The sequence below is a fragment of the Rhinoraja longicauda genome, chromosome 2 (genome assembly GCF_053455715.1).
Source record: "Rhinoraja longicauda isolate Sanriku21f chromosome 2, sRhiLon1.1, whole genome shotgun sequence".
Taxonomy (NCBI): Eukaryota; Metazoa; Chordata; class Chondrichthyes; order Rajiformes; family Arhynchobatidae; genus Rhinoraja; species Rhinoraja longicauda.
The window spans coordinates 79,481,215-79,496,854 of record NC_135954.1 but is presented as its reverse complement, the minus strand read 5'-3'; positions in this window follow the sequence as shown (position 1 = coordinate 79,496,854).

Below are 15,640 nucleotides of genomic sequence, written 5' to 3'. Positions count from 1 at the left end.
ACACTTACAGAGTCGTTCCATCAACTATATTACAACAGGAGTTATGATACTGTTAATCTGCACATTGGACTATTTTGCAGATTCGTCTTGGGACTTGTGTTTTTAATTTTTAAGGCCGACTTAAAATTTGCTCTTGATAGTGAGAAAGAGCATGTGCCCAGACAACATCTAACCTTCTGCTAAATGAACACGGCTAATTTTATTTGAGCTATTTATTTTGTATGTTTGGTCAAGTAAAAATAGAACACATGCAGAGTGCCAGCTATTAACATGCAAACGTAAGCTCAGCTTTAATGCCATCAAAGAGGTGAATGGATAATTTGTTTTTCAAAAACATTAAGTTGATTAAATATTCAGATAAACTCTTCCTTTGTAGTCCAGGCAACTGCCGGAAAGCCTATTAAACCACATCTTGCAACAATTATTCACACGTTACAGCCATGCAAATTCAATGCTGTAGTTGTATGTTACCTGTCCAAACTTAATTCTCATTTGAATTTCACAGCCCTGAGTGTTTTGGTCCAAGGGTTAACCAGATTCAAAGTGACATAAAATGTTCATCATAATAAACTTTGAAGTAAAATTTATAATTTTTGTGATCTCATTAAGGATCGACTCAAATGACAGCTTGAAAGAATTTCTGAAAATGTGTGAAATGGCAGTAAAGATATATAAAAAGTAAAACTGAGGCAAGATTGCATATTGGCCCAATGGTAAATGATGCTGAAGAAGTAGTAATGGGAAACAAAGAAATGGCAGACAAACTGAATACTTTTTTTTTTTCATAGTCTTCATACCAGCATCATTCCAGAAATTCAAGCGTTTCAGGAGGCAGAAGGGAGTGCATTCACTGTTACTAAGGAGAAGGTGCTTGGGAAGTTGAAAGGACCGAAGATACATAAGTCACCTGGACCAGATGTACTGCACTGTGGGGCTCTGAAACAGGTAGCTGTAGAGAGATTGTAGAGGCATGATTAGTGATCTTTCAAGAATCGATAGCGGCACGGTAGCGCAGCGGTAGAGTTGATGCTTTACAGCGAATGCAGCGCCGGAGACTCAGGTTCGATCCTGACTACGGGTGCTGCACTGTAACGAGTTTGTACGTTCTCCCCGTGACCTGCGTGGGTTTTCTCCGAGATCTTCGGTTTCCTCCCACACTCCAAAGACGTACAGGTATGTAGGTTAATTGGCTGGGTAAATGTAAAAATTGTCCCTAGTGGGTGTAGGATAGTGTTAATGTACGGGGATAGCTGGGCGGCACGGACTTGGAGGGCCGAAAAGGCCTGTTTCCGGCTGTATATATATGATATGATATGATATGATATGATACTCGAGAATGGAAAATTGCAAATGGAACTCCACTGTTTAAGAAGGGAGCGAGGCACAAGGAAGGAAATTATAGGCTGGTGAGCCTGACTTCAGTGGTTGGTAAGAATTTAGAAACGGTTATTATGGATGAGGTTTTGGAATAGTTGGAAGCACATGGTCAAATAGGCTGAAGTCAGTAGATATCTTGCCAGACAAATCTGTTGGAATTCTTTGAGGAAGTAACAAACAGGAGAGACAAAGAGATGTTGTTCACTTAGACTTTCAAAAGGCCTTTGATAAAGAGCTGCTTGTGAGGCTGCTAAACAAGAAGAGAGCCCATGGTATCAGAGGGAAGATACTAACATGGATAGAAGATTGACTGACTGGCAGGAGACAAAGAGTGGGAATAAAGGGGGGCTTTTCTGGTTGGCTGCTGGTGACTAGTGGTGTTCCGCAGGGGTCGGTGTTGGGTCCGCTACTTTTCACATTATACGTTATTGAGCAGAATAATGAATTGATGGCTTTACGGCCAAGTTTGCAGATGACACAAAGATAGGTGGAAGGGCAGTTAGTGTTCAGGAAGCAGGGAGTCTGCGGAAGGACTTGGACAGGTTGGGAGAGTCGTCAAATAAGTGGGCAGATGGAATATTGTGCAGCAAACTGCACAGTCATGCACGTTGGTAGAAGAAATAAAGGCGTACACTACTTTCTAAATGGGGAGAGGATTCTGAAATCGTAGGTGCAAAGGGACTTGGGAGTACTGTTGTAGGATTCCCTAAAGGTTAAATTGCAGGTTGAGTTCTTGGGCACCCTTCAGTCTGTAGAAGGATCCTGACCTGAAACATCACCTATCCATGTTCTCTAGAGATGCTGCTTGACCCACTTTTTGTTTCCCAATAGCCTTTTGATGAGGTGCCTTATCCAGCACTTACTTGGTGTTCTTTTTTTTGTAAAGTATCATTGACAGTTCCTTGTTTGTGACTGATTAAAGTACACTTGCCTTGCTTTACTCCATTTCCATTGACACAACCCCATCCTTGCACCTTTTTCCCTTTTAGATATTTAGATAGTACAATTTGGCCAGGCAGAGGAAATGAAGGAAAATTGACATCCTTTTTTTGGCTTTAGCAATCTCAGAATGACCAATAGCCAGTGATAATTTAAAAATGTAACCATTAGCTTAGTGCTGAAGTGAGAGCCAATTTGCCTGTGGCAAGTTTTCACACACAGCAGCGTGACAAAGAGTAGATAATCTCCTGCCAAAAAATAACAAACTGCTAGCGGAACTCAATGGGTAGAGCCATATTTGTGGTGGAAAGGAATTTATCCCATTTCTTTCCGTTCCATTCCTTTTTTCCCCACAGATGCTGCACAACCTGTTGAATTGCTCCAAAAGTTTCTTTATTACTCCAGTTTTCATCGTCTGCTGTCTCTTGTATTTGTCTATTATTTTTAATTGAGAGTATTTGGGGCATCAGAAGCAACAAAGATAAACACAACATGCTGGAATAACTCAGCGGATCAGGCAACATCTCTGGAGAAAAGGAATTGTGACATTTTGGGCCGAGACCCTTCTTCAGACCCTGTCAGTTAACCTTTCCATACTTCTTTGCAGCTTCCTGAAGTCATCTTGACAACTTACTTACTGTTAACTGAAGGAGGGTATCGACCTGAAACATCACCTATTCCTTTTCTCCAGAGATGCTGCCTGGCCCACTGAGTTACTCCAGCATTTTGTGTCTATCTTTGGTGTAAACCAGCACCTTACACATCAGAAGCAACACCTTAGCTGCTCAGATATCAGATGGACCAGTCACATAAATACCGTGTTTGCGAATGCGACTAGCTCATACTCAATAATGGTATGTACAGGAAGAAACTACAGATGCTGGTTTAGACCGAAGATAGACACAAAATGCTGGAGTAACTCAGAGGGTTGGGCAGCATCTTGGCACAGATATCGTGGGCCCAAGGGCCTGTTCTTGTGGTGTACTGTTCTATGTTCCATGTTCGACATCACCAGCTGCAGGCTCCCTGCCAAGTCTCACACCGTCCTGAATTGAAGGTATACTGTCAGGCCTTCATCGTTGCTGGATTTAAATCTTGGACTTCCCTTGCCCCTCCTCCCACCCTTCTGCACTGTTGGAATATTAATACCTTTTGGACTGCAAGGGCTAAAAGAGTTGATTCGCCACTACTTTCTCAAGGATAGTCAATGTCGTTCCTATTAGCAATGCCCAGTTTGTGATAATATATCTCAGCCTTCAATTTTTCAGATCTTTGCCCATTCACTTAACATATCCATACTACTTTACAGCTTCCAGAAGCCATCTTGACAATTTACTGACAACTCACTGTTTTTTGTGTTATCAGAAAAAACCTGCAGATTTACAGGCATCAGTCCCTGTGGCATGTTATATGCTGGTTTCATTTTGTCTTCAAAAAAAAGATGCATATATGTTTATAAACACTATGCTGGAGTAACTCAGCAGGTCAGGCAGCATCTCTGGAGAAATGGAATAGGTGGTTTCAGGATGAAACCCTCCTTCAGGCCCGTTTCGACCTGATACATCACCTATTCCTTTTCTCCAGAGATGCTGTCTGACCTGTTGAGTTACTCTTGCATTTTGTGTCTATCTTTGGTGTAAACCAGCATCTGCAGTTTCTTCCTACACATTTCCTATGCATACATGTTTACACTTTTCTATTGGATAGCCAATCTCCTATCCAGATTTAAATGTTTTCTCACACACCTTGGGCTTTTAGTTTCCCACTAGCCTTTTGATGAGGTACCTTATCAAGTGTATTTTTTGAAATCCAAGTATTCTACATCCTCTCATGTCTCTTTAGAAATGTCACATGGAGCTGCAGAGGCTGAATTATTGAACATTATTCAAAGTCATGATAGATATTTGTTCTTTAAATGAATCAAGGGAACAGGCAGGAAGTGGAGCTGAGGCCAAGATCAGCATCAGCCATGATCTTATGGAAAGATAAGACTTAAGGGGACAAATGGCCTAGCTCTGCGTTTATTTATTGTTTGTAAACAAACTGGGTCTTCCATCCATGAAGAAAAAAGAAAATTTCTGTGAAATGGATTTTCTACTGGAGCTTCTATTTAGAGTGTGTGTGTGTATAAATAAAGACAACTGGTAATTTCAGTAAAATATTGACTATCTACTCTTCTGCAAAAAAATGTTTTAAATTGCTATTTTTCAGAACAGCATCATTACCGGTTTCCATGTGGTGTTTTATGTGATTATAAGATAATTAATGTTTGATTGATAGGTTCAGGGACAAAGTTTCTGTTTACCAAAACCAAAATTATCTTTGCAGCTGAAGAAATTAACTTGCTAATTACACCTCATAGAAATTACATTAAAATATAGTTATCATTCCCCCTTGGTATCCACTGACAGTTTTTCAAGTTGACCTGCTTCTCCCTACTTATTCCAGAGCTGGTAGCCTTTGTGTTGTTGCTATTACCCTCCTAGCTGGCTCCACCCTACACAGTATTGCTGCTCACCATACAGTTTACTCTTCTTCATCCATAAGCAATGAGTAAAAATTTCAGCTAACTGTAACTTTAATTTTCCATCCCATTCCCTCACTGACCTCTCCGTCCCTTTTTGCTCCAATGCTCTTGTTGGTAATCATTCTACTTCCATTTATTCCCCTTCTAAACTCATCCTTTTTTTCCTTTACCTGCCCCATTAGCATTAGTCTTTGATCTTGTTTCAACAAAATCTTTTCAAGTTGACCTGCTTCTCCCTTCTGTAGGTCAGCCGGCACCAAACACACCTATTACTACTGTGCCCCCCCCTCCCCCCACTCTCACCCCCAAACACTATAATCTCTTGTCCTTTAATCTCTGGTTTACCATACCATGATAGATCCATCCTTTGATTCTTTCTCACTCCATTCACATTTCCCTGCCTCTGCTCTTGCTCAATCTGTAAATGTCTCTAGTATGATATGGCTGATATGGACTCATTGGCTGATATGGACTCGGTGGGTCGAAGGGCCTGTTTCCACGTTGTAGCTCTAAACTAAACTCTCCCTGTCTGGTGCTTCTTCAGTTGAATATTTCCAGCTTTTTGTTTTAAATTCAGAGCATTCTGTCTCTTCATTCAAAAGCTGGCAAGACCTGGCTACTGTTTCTAATGGTCTTTACAATGTTTAGTTTAGCTTCCTGGCATTTGTAGTTTTTTTACTGATTATTTCCAAACAAGTAAAGAATCTTGGTGCCAATGTTCAGCTGGAACAGATTCTTTATATGGAGTAATTATCCTCTAAGATTATTACAGTGTGTTGCTTTTCCGAAAGTCAGCAATGTGGGAAGTATCATTAGGCAGTTGTTAGGACTGTAGTCTCTGGTTCATGCTGGTCTCTGCATGTGCTGATCAACGATCACATTTTTGAAGTTTAGATGAGTAGTGAATGTGGGGAAATTATTTAATTCATGTAATTGGAACTGATTAAGATCAAGAGCAGCTCTTGGTCCCTCAGTCAAGAGTTAAACATCAGCTTGTGATGATAGTTGTGACTGCAACAATGGAACAAAGCCCGAATCATCATTTCTGGAAATGAACACCGTAAATTGCGAGCTTCATCCCTCCAGTAATGAATTAATAGTAAATCTTGTTGGAAAACCAGCCTCAATAAACCACAGCAAATTTAATGACAAAAACAAAATTTGTTTAGATTAATAGATAGAAAAGATTTAGATGGATAAGGGCCAAATATGGACAGGTGGGACTATTGTAAATGGGGCATCCTGGTTGGCACTGGCGAGTTGGAACGAAGGGCCTGTTTCCATGCTGTTTGACTCTATGACTATGTCCACTCAAGATAGTAAACATTTCTGCCAAGTTCCCTCTCATTTCTTTTACTGCGAGAACTGGTGACCATTTTTTAATCTTCATGTGGACTTAATTACTTTTCCATAAATAATGTAGAATCATATTTTAGTACAACCCAAATTAATAGGTTTCCATTGAGAGTTGAACCTGAATTATAATTTCTATTTAATTGTATTATTTCTGTGCTTTGGACACTGTGGGCTAAAGGGTCTGTTCCTATGGTGTACTGCTCTATGTTTTGCATGGGAAACAGATAAACTGGTGATAAGCATCAGAATTAAAATGTCGAGTATTTGGTTATTATTGATTCGGTTCTATATTTATTAAGCACATTTAAAAGTTATTAGTTTGCCTTTTGCCTGAATCTGTCAGTCACTAATGGATGATGTGCGTCAAAGGTGGATGGGCCTGGGCAATGCCAATGACCTCTCAAAGCAGCTCCTGGCACACGAATAATGATTTTAGGGATGGGTTCAAGATATTTATATAGTGAACAGAAGCTTTCCCATAGAAGAAACCTCTGTGTTGCAAGCTCTAGATGTGGCTGTAATAATAGGATTCCAGCCCTCACTGCACCCCACCCCCTCCTCAATCCCCAGCATATTGTATCTAATATTCAATCACACGAGAACACACTTGAAGAGTCATAGTCATCAAGTCAGACAATGTGGAAACAGGCCCTTAACTCAGCTCATCCATGCCTAACAAGATGCTCCATCTAAGCTAGAGCCATTTACCTTTGTTTTGCCCATATCCCTCTTAACGTTTCCTAACCTTGTACCTGTTCAAGTGTCTTCTGAACTCAATCAAGAGACTGCCAGGAAATTGTGACAGCAATCTGAATATCATCACAGGCTCTGTCTAAATCAAGAGTGATCACTGACAAAAAATGCATCTCAACCAAATAATCTCAATGCATTTTATGCTCATTTTTAACAGGCCAAAAAAGTTTCACCAAGGCTTGAGTCCCCATATCCCATTGGGTTTATTCTATATACCTCGGTTGTCGAAATCATAACTACTTTCACAAGTGTAAACTCTTGAATTGGCCTGATCCGGGTGGTGCCTGGATGGATTCTGACCACCATCTGTTCACCAATCAACTGGCCACAGTCTTCGTTGACTTCTTCACTATCTCACTTCAACGGTCTACTTTCCCCAAAAGCTTAAAGGAAACCTCCATCATTCCAGTCACCAAGGAAAGTAAAGTGACCTATCTCAATGACTACCACCCAGAGCCAATGTTGAATGTAATGAAGTGCATGGAAAGATTGGTAATGACCCACATCAGCACCAGCCTTGCAGACCTTTTGCAATTTACACACAGAAAAAAAGATCTATGGAAGATGCCATCTCCTTTGCATGCCATTCAGCTCCGGGTCACCTTGACAATAAGAAGACCTATGTCAGGACTACAGCTCAGCCTTCAACACCATAACACAGAATGAGCTCATCCTTAAGCTCCTGGAACTTGGCACTGGGGCCTCCATCTGCAAATGGCTTCTGAATGTGCTGACTGGCAGACTTCAGTCGGATGGAAGCAGCAGCACCAGCGGAGGCAGGCAGCGGTGGTGGACCGAGGCGGACTTGTCAGTCTCACTGTGCTATATATATATCCCTCTGTTCCCAGGCAAAAATCAGGGAGATAAATTTGCCCCCGTATTTTTTTTTAACAGAAAATAATAATGACCCAGAAATGGTTATTATCGGGATTGTTTCTGTGTAAGTGCCAAGGGAAATGTACAGACTTGAGTCTGGTTCAGTTCACTGCCGATCGTGTGTGAACAGTTGCTCACTCCAGCAGCTTCTTCCTTTCTTTAACTATTTAGGAACTAATTGAATTTATTGCATGCCTATCCCATGGACATATTTTGGTAAACCATTTTAGAGTAATTAATATTTTGATGTGATTCCATTCAAACAAATAGGGTTAGAGCATAATGGAAGCTTTCCTTTGTTGGGAGATTCTCTGAATTATCCAAAATCAAGATTTTGTAATGTTTCAATTTTATTGCAAAATGTCACTGTTCATAGAGTCATAGATTCATACAGCATGGAAACAGGTCTTTCAGCTCAACTTGCCCACACCGACCAACATGTCCCATCTACACTAGTCCCACCTGCCTTTGTCTGGCCCATATCCCTCTAAACCTGTCCTATCCATGTACCTGCCTAAATGTTTCTTAAATTTGCAATAGTCCCTGCCTCGACTACTGATTGTGAATGATCAGCCATGATCACAGTAAATGGCAGTGCTGGCTCGAAGGGCTGAATGGCCTACTCCTGCACCTATTGTCTATTGTCTATTGTCTACCTCCTCTGGCAGCTCGTTCCATTCACCTACCACTCTGTGTAAAAAATCTTTTATCAAATCCTTTCCCCTTCACCTTAAACCTACATTATCTAGTTCTCAATTCCTATACTCTGGGCAAGAGATTCTGTGCGTCTTCTGATCTATTCCTCTCATCATTGTATACACCTCTGTAAGATCACCCCTCATTCTCCAGTGCCAGTCTGCTCTAGGTAAAAGACTTTGCATTTAAGAAAGTCCTAGCCTGCCCAATCTCTTCCTATAGCTCAGACCCTCGAGTCCTGGCAACATCCTTGTCTTTCTTCTCTGTACCCTTCCCAGCTTGACAACATCTTTCCTATAACATGGTGCCCAGAACTAAACACAGTACTCTAAATGCAGCCTCACCAGTGTTTTACACAACTGCAACATGATCTCCCAACGTCCTTACTTCTGTACTGTTATCCTTCCATAGCTATTACTTCCTGCATAGTAATCCAACAAATTATTAAGTCCATACCCATGGATGAATAATAAAACATGATTTGAATGTATGAGGTCTTAAACATAATCTGAAATTTCACTTGCATAACCTGCACCATGAACAAAAGTGTTGAACTATGGAAAACAGATTTATTTATAAGCCCTTCAATAATTTGGGTTTGAATGAAGACAATATTTATTAGCAGTCACAAATTGCTTGGTAGGTTAATTTGGCCCCTGAAAATTGCCCCTAATGTGTAGGTGAATAGAATCTAGGAGAGTTAATGGCAATGAATAGAGAATATAGTGGGATTGATGTGAAAGTCTACATGGTTAGTGACCTGTTTCTGTGCAAATAGGGCCTGTTTCTGTGCAGTATAACCTGATAACTATGACTCTATGATACTTAACTGTTGTTTCAGTTGGAAAAATTATAAAGGACATGGTTGATTTGTATGAGATAGACAGTAGACAATAGGTGCAGGAGTAGGCCAATCGGCCCTTCGAGCCAGCACCGCCATTCAATGTGATCATGGCTGATCATTCTCAATCAGTACCCCATTCCTGCCTTCTCCCCATACCCCCTGTCTCCGCTATCCTTAAGAGTATCTAGCTCTCTCTTGAATGCATTCAGAGAATTGGCCTCCACTGCCTTCTGAGGCAAAGAATTCCACAGATTCACAACTTTCTGACTGAAAAAGTTTTTCCTGATCTTTGGTTATCTGACAGAAACGCACACATTGTTTTGAATAACTGGGTTACTAAATTATTCAGAAACTTGAGAAAAGTGTAAATGATCAAAATACAGAGTTGACGAATGAATAAGGCTGTGGTATCTGCAAAAATAGTAAATGAATTTTCCTGGAGTTACACTTTGCAAAATTTCTATAAAATACAGTGAAAGAGAACCACAGGTCATTGAAACCTCTTATGCCTTATTTAAAAGCATTGATACAAATATCAATTGTATGTCGGAAGCCATGAGATAGAGGGTAAAGGAAAGAAGAAAGTTGCACGCTCCCAAAATTGCTAATTAAATAAATATATTAGGATTCCACCAACATGTTGGCAGTTTTGTGGAAAGACAGAGGAAATTTATTGTCAATTTAAAGAAAGAAACAAACCAATATGTTGATCTGTCTTTGCATAATTCTTGTTTGAGAAAAGACATGATGTTGGTGTGGTTGAACTTGGAGTAATGTGTTTGATTTTAGTCACTCTGCTTTGGGAAAGATGTCACTAAACTAGAAAGGATGCAGATAAGGTTTATGAGCATGTTGCCAGGACTTGAGGGCCTGAGCAAGAGGGAGAGCCTGGGCAGAGTAGGATTTTATTCCTTGGAGATCAGTAGACTGAGGACTAATCTTATAGACATGCATAAAATCACGAGGGGAATAGATAGCACAGATAGCATAGATAGATAAATGCACAGTCATTTTCCCCAGATAGGGGAATGAAGAACATAGGTTTAAGGAGCGAGGGGAAAATTTAGTAGGGACTGAGGGGCAGCTTTTTTGCACAGTGTGTATGGAATGAGCTGCCAGAGGAAGTGGTTGAGGCAGGTACAATACCAACATTTAAGGAATATTTGGACAGGTACATAGGTCAGATTTTGTGGGATGTGGGTCAAATCAGAATCAGAATCAGAATAACCTTTATTGTCATCCAAAAATACAAGTCTTTTGAACGAAATTTCATTACCCACAGTCCAACAACAAGAGCAATAAAAATAAGCAATAACACACACAATCACAAACCAACATAAAAAAAAAGAAACATCCATCACAGTGAGTCTCATCCAGTCACCTCCTCACTGTGATAGAAGGCCAGAATGTCATTTCTCTTCCCCTGCCGTCTTCTCCCGCAGTCAGGCTGTTGAAGTTGCCATGTCAGGGCGGTCGTGGCCCCCGACATTGAAGCCCCCGCCGGGCGAAGAAAAATCCCATGGCCTATTTCAGGCCGCGCCGGACGGTGAAAGGTCCGCAGCGGGCAGACCAAAGCCCCGTGATTCGGGGCAGGCGATGCCGCTGCCGGAGCTCCCGATGTCAGCCCCCACCCATGGGCCTGGGAGTTTCCGATATCCACACGGCCCGCGGGCGGATCCTCCGAAGGTGAGTCGCAGCCGCTCTCGCAGTGCCACCACAGCCTCCGAAGGCAGCCAGCTCTGCTGGTGGTGAGTACAGTCCACGGGCTCGACAGAGGGAGTGCTAAGATTTGTCATAAAAACACAACGTCCTCGAGCAGCCAGCAATCCCTTTCCAGCAATTAAATTCATGGTGCTGCACAATCAATTGCTATACCAAATGAATCTTCTGAACATTCCAAGATATTCCTGAAAGGAAGAAATTGGTGTGCTTAAAAAAAATATATCCAAAATTCACAACTCAAAGATTTGTTTCATCCCCCCCCCCACCCCCACTCCCCAGATTGTCCATGTGCTGAAGGTGCTGGTTAATTGGCATCAATTAACTATGAAGCATTTTGTGATTTTGCCAAAGATCAATTCTATCCCTGTGGAAACTTTACAAGTTTACATCTTGCCTCTGACCTTGTGCAGAATGAGGTGCTCTTCTCAAATAGGAATTAATGAGCAATATCGTGGAAAACAATGGAGGTATTTATATTTTGCATTTGGCCCAAGCTTCATGTTGGTCGAGTGCCTCCTAAACAATTATACCTTCATGTTGAAAGTTACAAAAATAATTCACCAAAATGCTGAATGTGAAAAATAATACTTTGCTAAATAAAACCTGAGTATTGAAACATAATGAAAAGCTATTGTATTTGTTCAATACAATATTTGCAGATAGTTTGTACAATCTGACTTTTTGTTCTGCAAGATTAGTTTTCATATTACAAGTTAACTGTTCCCACTATAATAATTCTGCATAATCAATGTTATTTGTTTAAATTTTGCCAGCAGTGAAACCAAATGACCTTCTAGTCACAGAACCCAGTGTTTCATAGCATGTTACATAGCTACTTGTATGCCTTGGGGCTACTTTATATAGATAACATATGAAGAGGAACTAAAGAACAAGTTGATAAAAGATTAATGATCTAGAAATAATAGAAAAATAATGGCTGGAAAGGCAATCTCTATGGAGAAAACTTGCATTTTAAACGTGCTTGCCAAATAAGCCATACATGAAGGGGGTCAAACGTGTATTATTTGTGTGGAGCTTTCAGTGACTATGTTTGGAATTTTTAACAGCACGTTGGAAATCTTGCAAAGATAACATGCAAACTGACGTGTTTTTGTGAAAGCAGATAACTGATCACCAGACGTGCTCGTGACCTTGTGGAGCCACAGTTCAACAAAAAATCCATGGATAATTTGCACACACACAAGACCAAGGACTTGCCAGAAAATCGTGCAGACTGTAAACGTAAACTGAGAAACCTCGGTGGAATATATATGGAAAGCTCATTTTTGGAACAACATCTGTGTAGAAATAACACATAATTAAGCTTTCAGCATGTTATTTTGTTACATTTCTGTTGCATCTTCCCCATTAAGCTTGTTTTTTAATATGTAATTGTAATTACATATTGATTTGGAATTGTTGTATTTCTAAAAATCTCTACAAAAGTAAATCTCTCAATTTTAAAAGAAAAGTAAAACAAATCAAATAGAAATACAGTACAAACCCTCATTATCACAGATCTCTTTATAATGGATGAGGTTATAGCGGACGGAGTTTCCCCACAGTAATCAGCCACCACTTTAAGAACACAAGCTGCCAGTTACACTAAGGCCATAGAAATTGACAGGCAATTCCTCCGATCAACACTTGTGCAATGATGAAGGACACAAAGTACTGGAATAACTCGGCAGGTCAGGCAACATCTCTGGAGGACATTGATAGATGACGTTTTGGGTTGAGACCCATGACTGGATCATGCCGCTCACCCGACTGCCATGAGGCGCAGTGCCAAGGTTTACATCTGAGGCCGGGACCACTGAAGATCATGTGCCACCACTCCAGCCGCTTCCAGACTAGTGCTACCGAACTTCACCACCAGGCTGGGCTACTGCGCCATCCCCGGCACAAACCGCCTCCCTGGCTGCTTCCGGGCTGGATCTACTGCTGCCACTGTCGGCCCACTCAACCTCCTCAGCCGCCTCCAGGCTGCACTTGGCTCTGCCACCATCACCGCCACCGCCGACCCTTACCTCCATTCCAACTGCCCGCAGGATGTGATCAATGACTCCACCGATCCTCACCTCTGCCCCGCCACCAGCAGTCCGGGGCCGTCAACTCACCTAGATAACATTGATTATCTTGTTACAAAGGCAAGTCAAGTCAAGTTTATTTGTCACACACACATAAATGTGCAGTGAAATGAAAGATTACCCACAGTCCAACAACAAGAGCAATAAAAGCAATAAAAGAGCAATAAAAATAAGCAATAACACAATCAAACAAAAAGAAACAGGGGGCTGCGAGTTTGCGACGTCCACGTGGCCGGAGCCTCCACAGGCGTGTCCCAGGTGGAGGCCGCCAGCTCCAGGTGCATGGCCGGTGGTAGGCCGCAGCGGGAACAGAGACACGACCCAGAACAAAGGGTCGCGTCTCCGTTCGGAAGAGACAATTTTATATTTACAGTTCCCGCCAACCCCTACCCCCCCCCATAGTACACAACCCCAAAAAAAGTGCATCACATTTACAGTACAATCAAGACAAAAAAACAACATAAAAACACAAAGACAGACGGACTGCAGGTACACCGCAGCTGCTACGGCGCCTGTCAAGGAATGGGATATATTAGGCAACAAGTGAACTGTCAGTTCTTGAAGTTGATATGTTGGATGCAGAAGAAATGGGCAGGAGTAAAGACCCGAGTGACTTTGACAAGGGACAAATTGTTATGGCCAGACGACTGGGTCGGAGCATCTCTGAAACGGCAAGGCATGTGGGGTGCTCCCGGTCAGCAGTGGTGAGTACCAACCGACAGTGGTCTGAGGAGGGACAAACCACAAACCGGCAACAGGGTGCTGGGCGTCCAAGGCTCATCGATGTGCAAAGGCAACAAAGGCTATCCCATCTGGTCCAAACTGACAGAACGTCTACTGTGGCCCAAGTCACAAACATTTTTTAATGGGAGGAATGTGTCACAATGCACAGTGTATCACACCCTGCTGTGTATGGGGCTGCACAAGGAGGACCAACAGCATATTAGGCAGGTGGTCTAAATGTTTTGTCTCATCAGGTCATAATGTTTTGGCTGATCGGTGTATGTAACAGAATGACTGAAGATGCCGTGTCAATGCTATTTTAAATGTGGTGGGAACACGCTGATAAATATCTCTGGACCGAAGGCTAATGATGTCAAAGTTAGTCAGTATGATTAGAGAAATATTGTGGCAAGGCCAACCAGTAACTTGCATGCATTTGGCACTTAATCCCTCAGTCCCTTCATCCAAATCATTAATATAAATTGTAAAGAATTGAGAGTTGGCAGCATTCCCTGAGGCACACCAGTCATTACAATCGAGCCAACAATAAAAAGACCCCAAAAAATCAAAGTGCCAGAGGAACTCAGTGGGTCAACCAGCATTTTCTCTGGAACACCAGAGGTTGCGGGACCACCTGGAAGAATTATATAAAATTATCAGAGGTATAAATATGGTAGACAATCAGAACTTTGTCTCCCATATGGAAAAATTAAATATCAGAGGGCATAGGTTTGAGGGGCAAAGTTCAAGGGAGATGTGCGTGCGGGTTGATGTTTTTACACAGAGGGGGGTGAGTGCCTGAAATGCGTTGCCAGGGATGGTGGTTATGCAGATATAATATTTGTTTTGCTGATCATTCCATTCAGTCCTACGTGCAGACCTGTGAAATGATACATCGATGTAACATAGATGGAGTAGGAGCTTGTTAGCTGTTAGACCCTGTTGTTGGTGGAGCTTTACCACAATTTACATGGCCTGTTCCCTTTGGCACATGAGACGTTGCAGGCTGATTGAATCCACAAAGAGCAGAACAAATACTTGATCGGCAACATAGAGAATGTGTCAAAGGAGCAAAGTGATCTTATAGAGGTCTGAAAAATCCTGAGCAGCATAGGTAAGGTAATGGTCATGGTCTTTTTCCCCAGAGTAAGACCTGTGCCAACTTTCAAATGAGGGATGCAGTTTCAAAAGACTTGATATTTATTAACAAAAATATACATTTCTGAGTAGTGTTCTGCAGCCTTTATTGATATGGATTAACTATAAACAGGATTTAGGAAAAGGCAGAGGTGATATGATTGAAACATAAGACCTTTAGCAATCTTGGATATGAAGTGGATGTTTCCTCCTTTGGGAGTACATAGAACCTGGGGTCAGTGTTTAACAACAACTGGTTGTCCACAGAAATAAGACGATTAATATATATTTTTCTCTCAAAAGCTTGAGTTTGGGAACTCACTTCATTTAAAGGGTGGTGGAAGCAGAGTCTTTGAATATTAAGGCAGAAAAAAATTCTTAAAGCAAAGGGGTGAAAGGTTATGATGGTTAGAAGGGAATATGGAGTTGAGGTTATATTAAGGCCAGTCATGCTCTTATTGAATGACAGAACAGCCTTGAGGATCTGAATGGCCTATTGAATGAATTAATTCCTGCTTCTAATTTGCATGTTTATATATTCGAGAAGCATGCCACAGTGTGTGTTTAATGCTGAAGGCATCCCATATTAGAAATCCACAG